This window comes from Mus caroli, chromosome 7 (assembly GCF_900094665.2).
Source record: "Mus caroli chromosome 7, CAROLI_EIJ_v1.1, whole genome shotgun sequence".
NCBI lineage: Eukaryota > Metazoa > Chordata > Mammalia > Rodentia > Muridae > Mus > Mus caroli.
This window is the reverse complement of record NC_034576.1, coordinates 93,384,820-93,400,109: the sequence shown is the minus strand read 5'-3', so window position 1 is coordinate 93,400,109 and position 15,290 is coordinate 93,384,820. Positions and strand designations below refer to the sequence as shown.

Here is a 15,290-nt window from a genome sequence, read left to right as displayed (position 1 = left end):
AGGAAGGAAGAAAGAAAGAAAGAAAGAAAGAAAGAAAGAAAGAAAGAAAGAAAGAAAGAAAGAAAGAAAGAAAGAAAGAAAGAAAGAGAAAGAAAGAAAGAAAGAGAAAGAAAGAAAGAAAGGCAGACAGAAAAGACTGAGTGGCATTTTGCATTATGCTCTCTTCCTGTTCTATAACAGCACAGGAGTTGTTCCCTCAACCCTTTGTAACTATGCCCTGCCAAAACCTGGACCAACCATCTCTGCCATGCTAAATTCACCTGCATTGGTTTCCATCTACTCCTTGGAATGGCCTGTGATCTCTGCACTCTCATGTGCTAAGATAAAGAGCAAGTTTTTAAACATCCTCCTGCCCGGTTTAGGAAATTTGAAGTGCACCCTGGAGAGCTGGTGGTTCCTACCATATCACAATCCTACAGCTGAAAGGAGCAAGGTACCTAGAAATCACTTCAGTATGAAAAGATAACATTCAGCAGAGAAAATGCTCAAAGGAACAAATGAAAAAAAGTCTCTGTAAATATTATTCTTGTGATGAGTTCCAGAATAATCTTTTTTACTTATACTTCTCCAGTAGGAAAACCATCTAGACTTGAAAAACAAAATTTCAGAAAGGAAGAGCCCTTGGTGGAGCACTTCCCCATTTACTTGGGAGGGGGGCGTTGATGATTTTTAAGGCATTGGGGACAAGGAACACTGAAAAACACCAAAGCGCAAGTCCCAAGACACCAGGTCAACATGCAGACACACATGCTAACGCTAGCTTTCTGAGCCTGGACTTACCCTGCTGGGAAGGGTGATATCTCAGTACCTTTCCTGATCAAAGTGGAAACCAGTCCTCTGATGTCTCCGCTGTTTAATCTGCCATCTGTGGCTCTCTGCGGCACTGTCCACTGTGGACACAGCTAACAGCTGCTTTCCAGCATACCAACAAGAGCTCTTCAGATGCATACTGGGAGGTCCTTTCACGTGCCCACCTCAGTCTCTGCTCTAGCCTAAATCCGAGTCTTGAATGGAGCCGTGTGTTTGGAAAGAGGTTAAAACAAATTCATCTGGACTCATGTCTAAACTTTGAGCTGGTGAGTAAGGGAATACATGCATACAGTAAAGAACTTTCTCGGATGTTTCTCTTTGAGAGGGGGAAAGACTTGAAAGCTGACCTAGGGCCAGAAATGAGGAAACTGTTTTGCACTAAGCCACCCTCTAGCCTCTCAACTTCTAGTAACTGAAAAATATCCATGGTTCTCAGCCCCACTCTCTGGAGACTCTGCCAGCTGCCCTGAGGATACAAAAACTGCAAGAGAGGAGAATTAACAATCTTGATACATTGACAATACAGTGAAAAAATTCAACCCAAATACAGTATATAGTTGGTGAGTTTTGTAGGACAGATTATTGCTGTGTGTTAAATTTATGGCATGTACTCAGTATGAGTCACAGGAAGTCAGATAGAAAGGGTAGCTGAGGAATACAGTCTGATCCAGGGAATGCCTACTGCTCTCTAGAAGGTTAGACTATAAATTATTCAACATAATGCAATGCACCAGAGATGCTATGACATCATTGTAGCCTCTAGTAGGAAGCGATCAATCTTCAAGTTAGAGGTAAGGCTGGGCTCAAACAGTATGGTTTCCTCACATCTATCTGTCAGGAGCAGTTCAGAACAGCCCTCATTGGTCTTTCGACCTACATGTAACCTTTTGAGCCTGTTTAATGCAAAATATCTCTCAATGAGGCTCCTGTGGAATATGTAACATTAAGGACCTTCCATTCTCCTGAAAGATTTTTTTTTGTCTCCAAACAAGCAATGTTCTAGAAATAATAAACCAAAAGCTAAAAATAATTTCATAAGAGAAATCACAGAAGCAAATTATTTGCTAATGATTTCCTTGCACCAAGAATCCTAATTTTGTATTTTATTATGCTTCCTTCATTACAAAAAAAAAAAAAATCCACAATAAAAAGAACTGAGCACTCTTAGTGCCAATTTTTGTGTTATAAAGTCAAGTAGTTTCCTTGTTCTTCCTTGGGGACTTTGAATTACAAAAGTTCTCAGAGATGCATAGAGAAAAATTTCAGCCATCTCAAACTTTCACCACATCCATGAAATCTAAGCTGCTATATCTCATACCAATTTTTTATACATCTGTCATTAGAAATCAAGGCCATAGCCCCAAAACTTCCTGTCATGGAAATTGCTTCAACAGGCAAAGAAATCAGGATTTCCATAACAAAAGTGTCCCAGCTGCCACACAGCTCAGTTCCGCACAAGTGACAACCCCTGTTACCAAATGGAAGGTTAGAAGATCTGTGACCAGAATCTGGCAAGCACATGTGTGCTCGCTGTTAGCCTCAGTATCCTCTTTCCAGACAAATACGAACCCTGGAAACCATTTCAGTAGAAATAACTAAGTGGGTTGAAAAAGAAGTCCAATGGGATTGCAAATACGTCATAATGGGAAGCTAGTGTTTTTTATCGTTAATTCATTTTGCAATTCATTAGACAGGGAAAAAAAATCTCAGTCCTCCCATTGCCGTCTCCCGAAAGAGCAAATGAAAATTCTTAAGGACCAAAGAGGACTTGTGAAGGTAGCTCAGCAGGCATCAGTGCTTGCTGTGAAGGCACGAGGACCTAGGTTTGGATCCCCAGACCTCAGATAAAAGCCAGACACACAGTACAAGCATCTGTACTTTCAGTGCTTCAATAGGGAGATGGGAGGTAGAGCCAAGATAATTCCCAGAAGGTCAGGGGTCATTAAACAACTAAAGGACCCTGTTTCAAACAAAGTAGACGGCAAGAACCAAAACTTGAACTGTCAGGTGGCCTCCACAAGCATGCATGTATTTACCACATCTGAATGTATACATACACATATACACATGCATGCGCAAGTGCACGCGTGCGCACACACACACACACACACCACATATACATATAAATTAGGGTAAAGGACAAAGGAAGTTACAAGTATATTTCATAGAGTATACCTTGCCAGGCAGTGGTGGCACACGCCTTTAATCCCAGCACTTGGGAGGCAGAGGCAGGCAGATTTCTGAGTTCGAGGCCAACCTGGTCTACAGAGTAAGTCAGGACAGCTAGGGCTATACAGAGAAACCCTGTCTCAAACAAAACAAAACAAAACAAACAAACAAACAAAACAACAACAAAATAGGGTATTCATCTGTAACACAAAACTGAGAAGTATACAAACTTCCAGGTAAGTATCTTGTCTTTCTATGAACTGGTCCTCAACTGAGGGAACTTACAGTTTGCAAAGTCTTTCTAGTTGTTCGTGTTAATTTCTACTATTTTCTTGGTTAAGAGTTAGAAATATGTTCATAGATAGACATATAAGAACATCTATCTTTAATTAATTAACTTAAACACTGATTCTCATTTGTTTTCATGGGGATGAAAAAGAGCTGGCTTTCCAGGAATTACTCCATGAATTTGTGAAAAGTGAAGGCATTTCACACTGCTTCTTCTAATAACAACAACACAAGAAATCACTGTGCTTTTTAAATATCTAAGTCCTAATTCTTAGCAGGTCACTATAAATAAAATAAGGACAAGTTTATTTCTAGTTTTATTTCAGTGTGACACCAGCTAGAATCATTTTGGAAAAGGGAACCTCTCTTGAAGAAATGCCCTACCCCAGATTGGCTTGGCCTATGGGCAAGCCTGTGGTACATTTTCTTAATTGATGTGGGAGAAAGTAGGCCATTGTGTTTGTGAGAGACAGCCCTGGGCTGGTGGTGGTCCTGGGTTCTATGAGAAAACAGGTTGAGCCAGCCATGATGAACAAGCCAATAAGCCACACTCCTCTGTGGCCTCTGAAGAGGTGGAAGCCTTACCCCTGCCTCTGCTTTCCTGCTCTTGACCTTACTCCTGTTGGTGATAGATTGTGATGTGGAACTGTAAACTGAAATAAAATAACCCCTTTTCTCTCCAAGCTGATTCTGGCCATGGTGTTCTATAACCTCAGCAGAAACTCTAAGACAGCATCTTCATCGGTAAAATATCTACCTAAAGTCATGATGTGAAAAATCAGATGAACTTATATATTTAAGGAACTTAGTCAAACACAGGCTCACTATGTAATTATTAGCTGATGTGACTACTCACACTGCCATGTTCTCAGTATCCCAAATAAAATAAAGTTCCACCCTCTAAAAGAATGTTTGCATTTTCAGTCCCTGAAGGGATGGAACCCTGGTCCCTGCTTCACTATCTAATCTAGAAAAGCTGAACATTACTACCTGTAGCCAGAGCCCACTAGCAGAGTGAGCTTCCCTGCTCTTGGGACAGAAGCCTATGCTCCGGAGTCTTGGTTTCGGTCACTTAATATTGTTAATAGTCTGGGCTCACCAATATATCAGCCTGAAATCTATATGGCTATGGTCAGCTCTTCCATTGTACCCTAAGATGCAATGTCCTTTAAGTGCAATGTGATGATTATTTACAAGGAATGATGCTAATGATAGTAACAAGTACTTGAGTGATCTGCTTTCTTCTTTCTTATACGACAGTAATATAAAAATCTTTATCTAACAAGACAGATTTTTCCCAGCTGATGAACCTTTGCCAAGAAGGGATGACTTTAGATTAGCTGGCTCTGCAGCCAACAGACAGAAGAGACCACTGCTGACTCTTTTACCCAAGAAGAGTAAGAAAGTATGCTATTCTTGAGTACTGTGGGACCCAGGAATAGAAACACATTCAAACACAAAGCTTGTACTGTCTTCATTAAGAAGATCTCTACGATTTGCAACTATGCTTAACATGCTCACTAGAACTTTACTCCTTATTGATGCCCTGGTAAGAATCAACCATATGGGGGCTAGTGAGATGGCTCAGTGGGTAAGAGCACCCAACTGTTCTTCCGAAGGTCCGGAGTTCAAATCCCAGCAACCACATGGTGGCTCACAACCATCCATAACGAGATCTGACTCCCTCTTCTCGAGCATCTGAAGACTGCTACAGTGTACTTACATATAAATAAATAAATAAATAAAATTTAAAAAAAAAAGAATCAACCATATGTAGAGCTAAATATGGTGGCTCATGCCTGAAATTCTAGTATGTAAGGAGCTGGGAAAATGGCTCAGTGGGTAAAGTATATATTGCAGAAGCATAGAGACCCAAGCCAAACATAGTGGTACCCATATGTAACCACAATTTAGGGTTGGGCAAAAGGCAGAAGGATTCCCCAGAGCTCACTGACCAGCCCATCTAGCCAAAACAGTGAGTCCTGATTCAGAGACCCTGTTTCAGAAAATATGGTGGGGAACAATAGAGACACCCCACATTGACCTCTGGCTTTTCATACATGGATGAGTGCACCTGTATGTACATAGGGGGAAAAGGGAGAGAAAGAGGGAGAGAGGGAGGGAGGAAGGGAGGGAGGGAGGGAGGAAGAGATCTTTGTGAAAATTAACGAAATGTTTTATGTTAGACATATGACACATATAAAACTCAATGTAATTTATTACTGTCCCCAAGGGGTTTGATGTGGATATACAAAAACAATCAGAAAGAATTGAAAGCAATTATTGACCTTAGTTTGTTTAATAACTTAATTATGTTCCTTTAAAAACTCTGATAGTATCTAGGTGCTCTGAAGTGGACAACCAAACCTGGTCCCAGTTGGATCCTGTAGAGGGACAGGCAGGGTAAGGCTTTCACCTTGTCGAAGAACATAGACCTGTAGCTCACATCCTCCCGGATTCTCTGTCCACTTCTCTTTCTGTCCAAGTCCCAACCCAGGTACTAAAACAGAATGGTCACCTGCATTCTCTCCCTATAAGTAAGTTGTATCCAAGATGGCACCCAGCACCAGTGGAAACTTAGCCCTAAAGTTTTCACTTATCCAGTGACACCCTTATCTCTAAAGCTTGACTGGTACACAGTTTAAAGCCAGAATCTGTTAGGATTCTACTAGACTTGATAGAGCCTGAACTTCTCTGGATCTAAATTTAGAATGAGAAAAGTTGGGTGGTTCTAGCTGCACTAACCAAGTCTGTCTAGACAAGACACTCATTTTTTCTTTCTGAATAGTAGTTTTCTCACCTTTGAACTGATAATGCCACCTACCCAGTAAGGATACATTGTTATCAAATGATAGATCTGTGAAAGCATTTTGAATGTTGCGTACCTCCACACAGGTATTATGTTAGAGGATTTTAGTCTTTTCATTGTTTCTTGCTCTGTTGGGTATAGTCCACACAGTCCAATAAAAAGTGTTCTTGTACTGACCTATAGCTCTTCCCAGATGGCTGCATCCTTCTTGTTCAGGCCACTACATCACACCGCACCATAATCTATCTGCACTGGTTCCAGTTCAGTTTGGAGGTGGGTGTCCTGTTTGTGAACCTTCCCATTTTCACTTTGCTTCCAAACAAATTATCAGAGATCCTACCTAACCTTCTCAAAGTTTGGGATTTCAAAGCCTAACATTTGTTTTCAAAGGATAAAATTGGATTTAGCTTATGAAATGACAAAACCCATGAAAGCTTTAAAAGCACTTCTTCTCACACCCATATACACACAGGCTGAGAAAAGGCCTCATCTCTACAGAAGGACCAGTAATTCTCCGAGTGTCTGTATCCACAAAACCCTAGCTGGAAAATTACCACCACCACCACCACCACCACCACCACCACCACCACCACTACCACCACCGACAACAACAACAACAACAAGTAAGTAGTTTGGTTCTGCATTTTGTGGCAGTTCATGTTATCTCCAGGCAATGGCCAAGTGCAGTCTCATATTTCAACATCACCATCAAGTCATGCTCACTGCTATACATTTTTCCCCAGAGAATATATACAAAGCTGAGTCAACAAAAGACAAAGCACACTCATTAAAGTCGGGAGGAAAATGGGTCTGAGCTCCCAAGATCTTCACCAGAGGTCACATAGGATACAAAGCATCCGTGAAATGTTGCCAATTAAGAGTTCCTTAGAGACTTGGTTGAGAATTATTTGGGGAGATGGTCACACAGGCATGTATCTACTTTCAGAGTTTCTAAAAGGAAGTCAGGTATCTGGAATAAGATATCTGTACAGTCTAGATCAGTGGTTCCTAACCTTCCTATAGCATGGTCCTTTAATAGAGTTCCTCATGTTGTGGCGACCCCATATACACACCATATACACACCATATACACACCATATACACACCATATACACACCATAGATCAGTGGTTCCTAACCTTCCTATAGCGTGGTCCTTTAATAGAGTTCCTCATGTTGTGGCGACCCCCCCACACACACCATAAAATTATTTCATTGCACTTTAACTGTGATTATGCAACTGCTATGAATTGTAATGTAAATATCTGATATGTAGGATATCTGACATTTGACCCCTGTTGGGGGTGAGAACCATTGGTCTGCATACTACTCATATCATGAATAGTGGGAACACTCCTGACATCCAGATGTTAGTCCAGGGCCAACATTGCAAGTAGGTCTCTACACAAATAAGCCATTGCAAGCCTGCTGAATTACTATTTTTCATCTTCCATGGCAACAAAAACTCAAATTTGTAGTTAAGAAGTGTTTGTTCATGGGTTGGTGAGGTGGCTTATCAGTTAAGAGTTCTATTCCCAATATCCATATCAGGTGGCTCAAAACCATCTGTACCTTCAGCTTCAGGGGATCTGACACCTCTATCCCCTGTAGGCACAATGTCCCTTATACTCACACATAATGAAAAACAAACATTTTTAAAAGTGAGTGTATGAAGATGGATATCATAGCAGTGGGTGATGATGCAAGATGAGGTGTGAGACCACACACTGAGCCTGTTAGAGAAGGACAAGACCACCCACAGCAGTGGACCAGGAAGAGCTGGGAAAAAGAACTACCACACCCTGGAGGGTTAAAGACAGCAGAATAGGGAAGTGAGAGGCCAGTAAGAGCTTGACAAGAGGAGAAAAACACCACAGAAATGAATATCCAGTCTCAACCATGTAAAGTTCTCCGTGGTCAGTCAGTCCACTCCAACTTCTCTGCCTTCAGCTCCTGCCAGCCTTGCCTTGACTGTTCTCCAGGCTTTTCCTAACATACCACCGGTTCTCTCAGAAAAACCTGGCTGCCTGATCTCTGCTTACTTCTGACTGTCAACATCACACTGCACAATAATGATAGACATCTGTCTTCCCTACTAGACTCTGAGACTGAAACAATTTCTGGTATGTAGCAAAAAGTATTTATTGAATGAGTTAATACATCCTTTAATCTGATATTTATCCCACTAGGGCTGTTGTCCCTTTTATCACAAATATTCAGAGTTTAATAGAAGTTTCAGTGAACTGCCATTTTATTTTCAATGAAGATCAGTCATACTGCATTTGCATGTTAAACTAGTATCGTATGCATGACTGTCGAACAGTCTCAAGGACACAAGCAATTCCCACTCACATTCCATCAATCATAATGCCTTGGTCTCAAAGAGAAGAGACCTATGCAGAATCTATCATAGGACCAAGCCCATACTTGATTAACACCATTATTACATGGTCCGTGGCCCCAGAAAGAGGTTAGATCCAAAGGCCGAGTGTTCCAACAGCACCTCTAGAAGTTTAACATGCACGCCTTGTACGCTATGTATCAAATATCTGCCCGAAGCTTGCTTTTAGTTTCTGACTGCTCAGAGTGATCCTGGGGAAAGTCTAAAGGAGAAAGATCAAAACAAACAGATCCACCCACTCCTTACTCCCTCGCACCCCAAGCAAACAGCTGTGCTCAGTTCCATGACACGACATCTGTCCCTGGCAGGATCTGACAGGTGGCATTACATTTCCTCCACACCCTTGGCTCCCGGCCACTCTTTGGTTCCTGTAGGGAGGCAAGAGATCTTTACACTGGGCTCAAGTAACCAAGGCCAACTCCCCAGTGGCTTTCCCTAAGGAATTCCAGGTATAGGTCAGGTTTTCCCTGCGGTCTGAATAAAGCAGACAACGCTCCGGCAAACATAAACACAGTCCTAGAAACACACAAACACACACTCGTATGCACTTGGCTCTTTTTCTAACTGCTTGTGGAGAAGAACCACACAGGTTCTTGCAGCTTCCTGTTAGTGAGGGTTTGACCAACTGAGTCTCCCTGGCCTCCTGCCAAGAAACTCAGAAACTGCTAGCCACAGTAGCACCTACTAAGCACAAGAAGCCATACAGTGTGTTAACCAAATTCAGCACACAGTGAGTGTCTAATCCCAGAATCTTAAACTCAGTTCTAAAGATATGAAAAGGGTCCTTAGATAGTCTTTCTGGGTTTAAGACTCAATCATTGTACCATAAGGAGACCTATGCTTGGTATCTGAAGTAGCAAATGAGGGCTGGAGATTCAGTTCAATGATACAGTGCTCATCTAGCATAAATAAATAAATAATTTTCACACATACACCATACACATAATCAGTTGGTGAATAAATAAATAAATAAAATAGAAAATAAGCTTAGCATATATTTAACTGTTTAAAAAAATAAAACGGCTTCAATGTGAATCCTATAAATTAAAACAAAGGGATCATCAGTTTTCAATATGCCATTGTGATGATTTGTATATTCTTGGCCCAGGGAGTGGCACTCTAAGAAGGTGTGGACTTGTTGAAATAGGTGGGTCACTGTGGATGTGGGCTGAAGACCCTCATCCTAGCTGTCTAGAAGTCAGTATTTTGTTAGTAGCTTTCAGATGAAGATGTAAAACTCTCAGCTCCTCCAGTGCCATGCCTCCCTGGATGCTGCCATGTTCCTGCCTTGATGATGATGGACTGAACCTCTGAACCTGTAAGCCAGCCCCAATTAAATGTTGTTCTTTATAAGACTTGCCTTGGTCATGGTGTCTGCTCACAGCAGTAAAACTCTAACTAAGAGGGCCTTGTACCCTCTGGGAGCAATCTTGAATTAAATAGCAGTATCTCCTATCTACACATAGTAGCAACCAAAACAAACAAACAAACAAACAAACTTTAAAACATGGTGTCTCAGCTGTACCTACAAGTCCAAACAAGCATGCTGGTCAACCTCAAGTGTCCTCTCTGTCCTTTGGGGTGTGAACTCTCCTAAAGACACTTAGTCATTTCATTTACAATATTGAGAAACTTCTGTTAATGTTTTGTGGCCTTGAGGATTAAGGGCTTTTAAGCCTGGTTTTATTTTGGCTGTCATTTCATCACATTAGTAGCATCTTCACTATAACCTAACTGCCTTAAGTGCCATCTCAGTCTCTCCATATTCCCTTCTCGGGTCACCCTTGTCTGTGTGCTTTTAAAGGTTGTATGTCTTGTATCTGTCTTCTCCACTTTGTCCCCTTCCCAACCTAGCAAAATGCCACTCAGCCAGATTTAGTTCATCTATCACATTCCAAATTTTACAGGTAGTTGCCTTTCCCTGTAATCTCACAATAAGCTGCATTTCGTTTTACCAAAACATTTACCATCTTGTACCATGATTATTGTTTTACTGGTGCCAACTAAATGAACCAAAAGAAGAAGTCAAGAGAAATGAAGGAAGAGAACAGAGAGGAAAGGAAAGGAAGGAGATGGAAATAGCAATCATTAAAGTGTAGCCTAAACATGGAGACCTGAGTTCAGATTCCAGGCACTGACATTAAAAAGTTGGTATAGCAACACAACCATGATCCCAGCACTGTGGAGACAGGAGGATCCAGATGCTGGCTGGCTGGCCAGTCCCATCAATCCATGAGCTACAGGTTCAGTGTGAGAGTCTGTCTCAAAAAAAAATAAAGCAGAAAATGATAGACACCTGATGTTGGCCTTAGACTTCACATCTGCATGTGCATCCACGTGCATGCACATACACACATGAACATTTACACATATAAGAAAACAGAATGGAACTGACACTTGTTGATCCTGGTACCTCCCTATCCATCTCCTGATCCTTTCTTTCCTCTTCTCTGTCCTATCTTCTTCCCTTTCTCTTGGTGTCTTTTGGCTGTTGGTGATGATGACAGGAAAATAATACTTATGTTAAAATATTACATTAATATATTTTTTATCTTACACTGAGAGATTATGAAACACTTTTTCAGGAAAGGAAACAGACTTGGAGAAACTAAGTTACTGCTCAATTGAGCATCTAGAAGTGGATCTAAAAGGTTATCTGAGTCCAAACCTGAGTTTTATTCTTCTGCCAATAGGTTTTGTGGGAAACAGGGGCTTCTAGACTCATATTTGACCATGAACACTAACTAGAAATACTTTCTTTACTATTACCCTTCTCCTATCATATTGCTATATATCCCACATCAGGATCCCAACTTCTTACTATCTGTGCGTGTACCTAAAAAAATGTCTGTTTTAAACCATTAGTTGGCAAAGTGTCCTGGGATTCTAGCAAGACCACAATGACTATGAAGATGATGTGAGGTTTCTTCTGAGACCTCTCCTTCCAACTAGATAAATAAGAGACTGACAGACTGACACCGAGCGTGTACTCAATAAATAATACCAATTCTGGAAAGTAGACTATGACTAAGCAGTTAAGAGTTCCTGTACTCTTGCAGAGGACCCAGGTTTTATCCAAGCACCCACTTGGTGGCTTACAACCATTGGTCACTTTAGTTCCAGAGGATCTGAGAACATCTTCTGACCCCCACAGGTACCAGATGCACAGGTAGCAGACATGCATTCATGCAGACAAAACATGCATATGCATAAATAACAAAAAGTAAATCTTAAATGGATATTCTGCTTATCACCGTGTTCTGGTTATTATTCATAGCAGCACCAAAATGAATGGGGGAGAAAGAAACAATGTTTTTTTTCTCCTAAAGACCATAGGTGATACAGTTTACATAATGTAAACAGTTCTAGTTCTTAACACTCTAAGCATTGCACATCAATCACCTTTTTCTAGAACAGAATTGATCCTTTTAAAAATGTATCTGTTTAATTTGAGTTGGGGGTGCATGCATGATCTTGATAGTGGACAACTATCAAGATCAGTTCTTCCCCTCTGCTAAGCCATCTCCCTAGGCCCAATATTGATCCTTAAGCAGGCTGCCAAGCTGCTGCCTCGTCGCTTTGTAGTTTATTGTCCTTTATTGTCCCTTAGATACTCCCCGGACTACTTAATCCCCATTATTATTGTCTCTCTATAGAAAAATCTCCCAAGTGTTTGCAACACACCTATTTTCAAATATTCTTTTGTGTAGTCTCAACACTGTACAAGTATGAATCCTATGAGATCTGCATCTAGAACTCCGTTTGTAACCTCCTGCCTTCACTAGCAAGAAGACAGGATGCCATTCAGACACAGGCAGGTACCAAGTCCTTTGAATTATCTTCCAAACCATGATCCAAACCATGGCCTATGAGGCCAGATGCATGAGGTGAAATCTCTATTCCTTCTCTTGTTAGCTATGGGAACTTGGACAACTTATCTGTGCCTCCATTTCCAGTGAGTGAAACAAAAAATACTATCAGTAACAAACTATTTTAATAGTTAACAAATGTATGTAGGTCCATGTTTGGAATAATATCTGATGCAAAATGAGTGCTAAATAAAGTTTAGATACCCCTATCATCATCTTCTTTCATAGTGGGGTTGAAAAGAGCATTCTGAAGCCATCAGAGATAATGTATTATGGGCCATTAGCACCCAAACACAGCCCAGCTCAGGGAAAATGCATTCAGAGTAACTGAGGATGAATCCTATCTAACCAGTGATGATGCCTCGAAAACACAGATGCACGGACTTACAGCATTCGCTGATGAGTGTCGGTGACTTTAACTGCTCATGAGTTGCTGTGAATGCATCAGACAGAAACTAGTTAAATCAGAAATGGCACCAGATAGTTACGAAGCAGCAAGTCTTTAAATGATGACTCTTGGCCAGTCACTAAGCAACAGCGTCTGTTTTGGGCTGATTCTTATTAAATATACAAACTTATCCAAGTCTCTCTGCAACCTCAAGAGGCAGATAGGACCATAGCCATTTTAGCAGCATATGAAGATTATAGGATATGGTAACAAGTTAGGATTTGGGGACAGCAAGATGAGTTCCCTAAACATGCCCACAATGACAAAACTGAACCAACCTTAGCACACATTTGGAAAGCATCAAACTGCACTTCTAAAATTCAAATGACTAGTTTAAAACCAACAGTGGTAAATGAATCTGCTGTAAAGAATCCAGCTTGCCACAGCTACCTTCATTCCCATGCAGATCGCTGGAGGGAGACCAGAGCACAGATCTGACTGAACAGCTTCTTCTGGTCTGGTCTCCAGCTCGTGCCCTCAGCCTCGCAGCCCTGTGTTTTAACCAAGTGACTCAGCCAGTGGCAGGAAGGCCCAGGCGCCTGTGGCCATGAGTAATGGCAGCATAAAACACATCTGTCTGATTGGAGCTGATGGTGTCAGTTCAGTTCTGTGAAAATGTCATAGTAAAACAATGCTCCCATGAGGACAGAAAGAAGCGCCTGTTCACCCAGGACCCGAGTGATGCCTTTCTTCCTCCTCTAGCTCAGATGTGTGTGGAATTGCTTACAAGGTCTTTCTGTGTGTTCATGGGGGCCCATTTTCTTGTGTTTCTCTACACATGCCTGGGATCTACTTCAGGCCCTGTGTATATTAAGCAAGCAAGTCACCTCTGAGATCCATACCCATTTGCACCACTAATTCTTGGTGAACTTATAGAAGAAGACTCAGGAATATAAGGCCAAATCTAATGTCTATGGGCAGCTACCAAGAATGGATAAAGTGTGCTGCATGGGGCTGGGGAGATGCTCAGAGGTTACATGTTGGTCTTGCAAGCATGAGGACCAGAATTAAGATGCTCAGAACCCACATAAATGCTGGGTGGGCACCAGCCTCAGAAGCAAGAGAAAGGGGACTCTCCTTAACAAGCTGGCTAGGGAGATTAGTCATGTCTGCAAGCCCTGGATCTGACTTAGAGAACATGCATCATTCAGTACAGTGAAAGAGTGATTGAGCATGTTTCCTGACATCAATGTCAGGCCTCCACATGCATGCACATTCACATACATGTGACACATTGTGGGGTAGGAGATGCTTTCATTTTAGCCATGTTCCCTCTCAATCACAGCACCGTGTTTCAGCAGAGTGATTCATTCGTTGTTTCATTTGCTCACTTACGGTTTAATTTAAAATCCTTCACTAAGCTTCTATGGAGTGCCAGTCTCAGGGTGCAGCATTGAGGAGCCCAGCCTGAGCCCCCAGGGCCTCAGACTGTCCTACATTGGCCTTTTCTTCCCATCCCTGTCCTGACCATAGCTATGTTCTCTCTCCTGTCTTCTGTAACCTCTTTTCTCTCCATCCAGTGCTGCGCTAGTCAAGTATGGTCATGTGCCTCTCCACATTCTGCAAGAGTTCTACCACATGGCCAAGTGCCCAGGGGGCACTGCAGAAAAATACTGTACTTAGTAACTTAGCAGCAAATACTTAGTGAGCCACATGACTTTATTGTGATTTTTAAAAGACTGCTTTTATTATATTTCTATATATCTACCAATCCAAAATTTATCCTCCAAGTGGGTCTCTCCTCCCAACATCCTAGGAGGTTCTAGACTAATAGCTAACAATTAAATGACTAAAATTAACTGCCCTCTAAACAACGTGTAAAGGACAGCCAAGTGAGGACTGTCACAACAAAGGTGTCACCAAAAGGTCAAAGCAACAGAGAGTAGGACCATTTTCCCACTACCAAAGTCATTTGGGACATGGGCAGAAAATAACCCAGAATCAGATCTTTAAGATGGCAAAAAATCTCATCCAATCCAATTCCCCAACTGTTTAAGTAAAGAAGTCCAGATTCAGAAAGGGGAAAGCCCAGTTTGTACAATTTGTCTTTTGTGAATACAGAGATAATAGCCAAGCCACCAGCTTCCCACAGCAGGTCCCATTTGTCTGTCTCCCCAGTCGGCCAAAGAACAGGATGAATGCCCAAGAAAGCCCCTTGAGGTCATGGGTCATGGCTCCCAGTCTTCAGCAATGTGCCCCTGCCCTTCAGACTGCTCTGACTGTTTCTGCCTAGCATGCCTCTGCCTGGCTTAGACAGCTCTCAGAATTTCCTGTGTAAATACATAGCTCCTTTGAAGGGCAAGTCTGCCTTCACACTGTAAAACAAAGGGACTACTCACTTCTTCTGATCAGGACTTTAAGATTAAGAACTATTAGCCACCAAACAGTCTTGGATCCTTAATTTTAAAACAAGAAGGAAAGAAAGAAAAGAGGAAGGAAGGAAGGAAGGAAGGAAGGAAGGAAGGAAGGAAGGGAGGGAGGGAGGGAGGGAGGGAGG

The 15,290-nt window shown here is 41.7% G+C and overlaps 1 protein-coding gene across 9 annotated transcripts in view; it reads right to left on the bottom strand.

Annotated features, from left to right (window-relative positions):
* The window catches only part of Sytl2 (synaptotagmin like 2), a 107,156-nt gene that overhangs the window by 88,244 nt on the left and 3,622 nt on the right, over positions 1-15,290 (bottom strand). The gene's annotated exons all lie outside the window — the stretch shown is intronic.